This window comes from Vombatus ursinus, unplaced genomic scaffold (genome assembly GCF_900497805.2).
Source record: "Vombatus ursinus unplaced genomic scaffold, bare-nosed wombat genome assembly UNPS02014837.1, whole genome shotgun sequence".
NCBI classification, from domain to species: Eukaryota; Metazoa; Chordata; class Mammalia; order Diprotodontia; family Vombatidae; genus Vombatus; species Vombatus ursinus.
Genome location: NW_020954615.1, coordinates 946,057 through 952,056, shown reverse-complemented (window position 1 = coordinate 952,056; position 6,000 = coordinate 946,057).

Below are 6,000 nucleotides of genomic sequence, written 5' to 3'. Positions count from 1 at the left end.
AACCCTACCCACCTCCTCACATATATGGCCCCACTCTAATTCAAGCCCATATTACCCCTCACCTGGACTGTGGTAGCACCCTCTACCAGCTCTCCCTTCCTCTATTGTCCCCCTTTTTCATCCAAGCCTTCACACAGCCACTGTCAAAAAAATCCTCCAAAGGCAAAGGTCTGACCATTTTACTCACCTGGTCAAAAATCTCTTCCAATGGCTCCCTGTGGCCTCCAGCATAAAACACAAATTAGCTTATTGCTTGAGGCTCCCCACAATCTTGCTCCAACCTCCTTTCCCCTTTTTTATACCAGGTTCTAGTTACGTTGCTTCCTGATCTCTTCCTGCCCTCTCCTGTCTCTGAATGTTTAATCAGCCCTTCTCCCACCCCTAGAACACACTTTCTCCTTACCTCTACCTGCTAAAATTCTTAACAAACTATAAGACACAGTCCAGGTGCCACTTCTTCCCCAAAGCCTTTCCTGATCCTCCCCAATTGCAAGTGCTCATTTTTTGTTTATTTGTTTATTTTAGAGCATTCCGGCTGCTCTTTCCTTTGTTCATATTATATTTGGCTTGGTATCATACTTATGTATGTGCACATCATCTGTCAGTCAATGAACAAGCAATTGTTAAGCACCTCTGTGTCAGGTACTGTTTTAGGCACTTAGAATATAGGGTCAAAAGTGGTAAACAACCCGTGTCCTCAGATTTGACATTCTATCCCTATCCCCAAATAGATTGTAAGCTCCTGGAAGACAGAGACTTTTTCAATTAACAAGAATTTACTAAGCACCTACTATATGCCAGGCATTATACTAGATCCTGAGAATATAAAGACGTAACTACAACATTCCTTGACCTCAAGGAGCTTTCATTTAATGAGGAGGAATATATATGCATGTATAACACCCTCTCTGAGCTTACTCCTTCAACCCCCGTTTGAACTGGCAGATTGGGTCAGTGGAGGGTATCAAACTATTCATACTCAGAGTTGTAAGGGAAGCCCTGAAGGGCTGGAATATTTCTGATATTTGTTGCTCACGAGCCCCCATCTGATATGCCTCTTCTCGATTATCAGTTTGCCAGCCAGAGTTAATTGGCTTTTAGGAAAAGGTATTTAGTAAATGTGATATAGTAAGAATAATCGTTACGAAAACATTCCCCCAAAAGCCTAGGACTCAGTCTTCCCATGAACACCCAAGGTCCCTGAAGAAAGTGGGATTCAACCTTAGTGGACACATGAGTGATAAATTCATGGTTCTTGGCAATCAAAGTCCTTTTCTCCGTTTCTGGAGTCCTCGTGAAGTCCTTCTGGGGTATGTGTAGGTCAATGCCTTTGTAGAGTTTTGAAACTACCTTTCCTGGATGTTTGTCCTCTACTTGTGAAGTAAACACTGACCTGCCATCAACTCCTGCTATTCCAAGAACACTACTACTAATGCTGATGGCAAGTCCAAATCTCCCTACCTTTTGAAGTTTAATCTAGTCAAAGGGCAGGGAGGAGACAGAGACTTTCTCTTCCTCTTCTACCCACTCACCCATCCAATCAATTTTGTCTCAAGGGCATGGCTAAAGAAGCTCCACTCCTAGGCTAACCTGCAGTTAGAATACTGGATTCCAGACTGGAATAGTTGTTTTATCCAAGCTCCATAGGGTATGACTGATTCTCTTGAACCAAAGCTGAAAGTCACCTCGCTTTTTATTCAGGAACCTAACTACATTACCTCCCTAAAGAGGATTAAAGACTTATTTGTGCAGTTTATACTTTTTAATTCCTTGATTCAATAGAGGTGTCTAAGAATTACTCCCACCTAGTTTGCACCTTAGGTTGATGGAATAATTCTACAACTCAGTTACTTCCATTTGAATTATTTAGGAAGATTCTGAAGATCACCTGGCAAGATAAGGTACTGGACACTGAGGTCTTTTCTCCAGCTGTACTGCCAGATGTTCAAACTCTGCTGTATGCTTGCCAAAAAAGGCTATTTTATGGAGAACTCTCATAGGGCAAGTGTTCAGAAGAAGCAATACAAGGACACTCAGGGTCTCTCTGGAGAACTTGGGAATCGATTGTCAGACATGGGAGATGCTGGCACAGGACCACCCAGCATGGCGTGCCCTCATCAAAGAAGGTGTTGTGCTCTAGGAGTGAAGCAGAGTTGCAATAACTCAAAAGAAATATGAAATACACATAGAGCCAGCTCCACTCCCAGTGTTCACACAGACTATCTGTGCCCAATTTGTGGTAGAGCCTTCTGAGTTCATGCTGGTCTGATCAGCCACGGTCTGACACACTGTACCTCGAGCCCAACATAGTGATGTCATTTTGATCCTCTTCCAAAACAGGACAACCAACTGATCAGCCAACAATGCAATCAAACAGATATCCCCACCCAATAAAGGGATCAGAGTGTATGGCACCTTGTTGGTTATCTTAATTGAGGTTAGGAATATGTGACACCCCTTTATATAAGTATTCTTATGTCTATGCCTTGATAACTAAGCAGTGTCTTGTATACCATAGGAGCTTAATAAATGTCCCCAAATGGTTCTATTTACATTTTTGTTTGCATGAATCTCATCTCTTTTTCCCCCAAACATATTTCCAGCCTTCCTATCAGAACTATGAACTTCTGGCAAATACTATGTTCCTCCCATCATACTTTTTTAATCCACACCTGGTTAGTGCCATCTCTTTAGCTGGGAATGTCCACTCTCAGGAGAACCTGGGAGGACACGGAAGCACACGCCTCAAGGTCATCGTTTCTAGTTCAAATGCCAAAGTCAGACTATGAACCTTTGTTGCTCAGATCTAGAGATCTGGAAAATGAAGGTAACAGGAAACCAAGAGATGCTGTTTGACAGGAGAAAGTATTTCGCCCCTTTCCTCAAATGCCCCATCACTGCTTTGGGGTTTGATGGATAGAGCTCTTACTTCCAAACCATAAAGACCTAGATTCAAGTCCTGGTGCTGCCACATCCTACCTGGGTGACCCTGGGTAAGTCTCTTAACTTCCTGGTGCCCTAAGCATAGCTCTAAAACTATAAATGACAGAGGAAATGCTGTCCTGCACTGGGGGAGGGAGTTCCCTCACCTGGGAGTTCCTTGATGACCTCATAGGTCCAGTCCCTATCTCCATGTCTGTTTCAACCTAGAGACTAGAGGTACAGTAATGCTGGGAGGGAACATAAGAAAAGCAACTACTAACATGAATTAAGCACCTGTTGTACTCTGCTCACAGCAGAAGAAAAAGGCACAAAAATTGGATGAGAACTTACCCCTGTCCTCATGGAGCTTATAGTCTTGTATGGGAATATTGCCTGAGCCATAACTAGGGTGGGAGGTAGTGATCCTTGCATCACACAATGATGCTCACCTAGGATAAGGGCCAAAACAAAGTTACAATGTGAGGTCCAACGGGAGGAATATCACTGGTGGAGGAGATATCTTGATGGGCTTCCAGGAGGCAATGATACTTGAGCTGGAGTTTGAGAAGGGAGGCATTAGACCTGTGATGCCTGGAGCTCAGATAGGCTGAATGATTCCCCTAGGGTTACACAGCCAGGATGTGGCAGAGGAGCCCAGGGATTCCTGAATCTAATGCCTGGCTTTATCCACTCCACCACATCATATTTCTTGGGTTTTAGTGAATGACTGAGACTACAACAGGAAGAGAGTGAGACAGGATGTTTGAGAATGGGAACAGCATGAACAAAGACCTGGGGGATGGAGATCATAGGCTCACGAAGCATGTTCAGGGGACAGAGTTGCCTAATTGGGTTGAAATGTGGAGGAGAATGATGTGAGACAAGTATGGAGAAAGGTGGGGTGGCAGCTTATTGTCAAGGGGCTTCATGGCCAACCTAATGACTCTGGACCCTATTCAGCCACCAGTAGAGAGCCCGGTAAGGGTGGTGAGCAAAGGAGAAATAGGACTTGTTCTGTGAAGGAGGAAGCTAAGTGTGGAAGCAGCAAAGAACAAATTGGAGGTAGGAAAATAAAGACCTGGGACTGCTTGCAATTCTTCCTCTTAATGGACTTTTGTTCAGCCTAAGGCTAAGGGTTTGATTGTTTAACTAAGGCCATCTGTCTTGGATACTGCTGAATAGTAAATGAAATTATGTTTCCATCTCACAAGTCTCACATTTTCCGGCAGAGAACCTGGTGGCAATCATCTGTTCATGTGCTAAGTGCCCTAATCAAAGCAGAGGCCCTTATTTGAACCAAGAAAGTGTTCCTTAGCTTTGGGAGCAAGAAGCCAACCAGAAGCATCCCAATTTGTTGATTGTTCTTTCCCTACTATATATATTAGCCTTTCAGTCCAACTTGCGGGGGAGGGAGAGAAGAGCAGAAAGGGAGAAGAGATTTCTCTGTTTAATATTTCATGTCTAAATTGTGCTTTTTAAAAATTCAAAACACTTTTAAATACATAACTAATCACTTGACCTTGGCTGAGTAACTTCCCCTCTTGGCCTCCATTTGCCTCTATGTAAGATTAGGACATGTTGGAGCTGCTTCCTAAGACTGCATCTAGCCGTAACATTATGTGTTTTGTTTGGTTTGTTTATTTTTTTTAACAGCAGTTCTAGGAGGCACATACCCGGGACTGTTAGTCAAGATAAAATAACATAGAATTCTGCCCCCAAAATAAGATAAGGAAACTGAGGCTCAGAGGGGAAACACCTTGTCTAATCCACACAGCAAGTCAGTTGGAGTTTGGTGATGAGAGAGAGAGTGAGCTACATTATTAATTACTTGATACGGCAGGCCAAACGTCAGATGCCAGGATGGAGGGCTGCTTAGTGAGGGGCCGAAAGTCATCATTCCCTGGGCTATCCTCAGCCCTGGCCTGACCACATCTGGAATGCTGTGTTCAGGTCTGGGGCTCACATTTTAGGAAGGGTGCTGATAAAGCAGTGTTCCAAGGAGGCCAACCAAGATAGTGAAGAGTCCATATCATATGAGGACCAGTTGAAGGAACTGGAAGTCTTGAGTCTAGGAAAGAGAAGTCTCGGTGGGGATGAGGGGTTAGACATTCTTCTTTCTAATCAAGTCAAGTCAACAAGCATTTATTAAATGCCTGCTGTTTGCTAGGCATTGGGCTAAGCACTGGGGATACAAAGAAAGGCAAAAAACAGCACCTGCCTTCAAAGAGTTCACAGTCTAATGGGAGAGATAACATGCAAACAGCTATGTAGATGCCAAATACAGGCAGGATAAATTGGAGCAAAACCTGGAGGAAATAATCTTTGCTCCAGAAGGAAGAATGAGAAGCAATTGGTCAAAGCTGGAAGGCCATCCATTTAGGCTTGATTTGGGGAAAACTTCCTGAGCAGAGGGCTGTCCCACAGTGGAGGGGCTGCCTTGTAGGTGCCCAGTTCCCCCTCCACGGCGGTCTGCAGGCAGACCCCCAACAACCAGTTGGTGGGTATGTTATCATAAGGAATCTTGATCAAGCACCAGTTACATGGATGGACAGCGGCGGGCCCTTAAATCCCGTCATTCATTGATTCTGTGACACCAGCATCCCATTCTTCTCGGACCCTGGAGCAGGGTTCTGAACTTTGTTTTTGGTCATAGCCCCCTTAGGCAGCCAGACTGGTGAAACGCCCAGAAAATTTTTTTTTAATATGAGAAATAAAATACATGGATTGTGAAGAAAATTATATTGAAATAAAGCTCTAATTTTTTTTTCAAAAAAAAGTTGACTGACTCCCCTGAAATACATGCACGTATGCCTTAAGTGGGCTCCCAGGTTAATATGTTTGCACTGGGGCCTTCTCCTTTTATCAACTGACAACACATAGGGATGTGAGCTCCTTCCCCTTTCGTCAACTTAGGTCCCTAAGCAATGTCTCCCCATTCAAAAGTAAGCTCCTTGAGGGCAGGAATTGTTTTTATCTTTCTTTGAATCAGCAGTGCTTAAAACAGTGCCTGGGTCATAGAAATTACTTAATGAAGGCTCATTGGTTGATTAATTGATCACAACTGCTGATTGGGTCCCT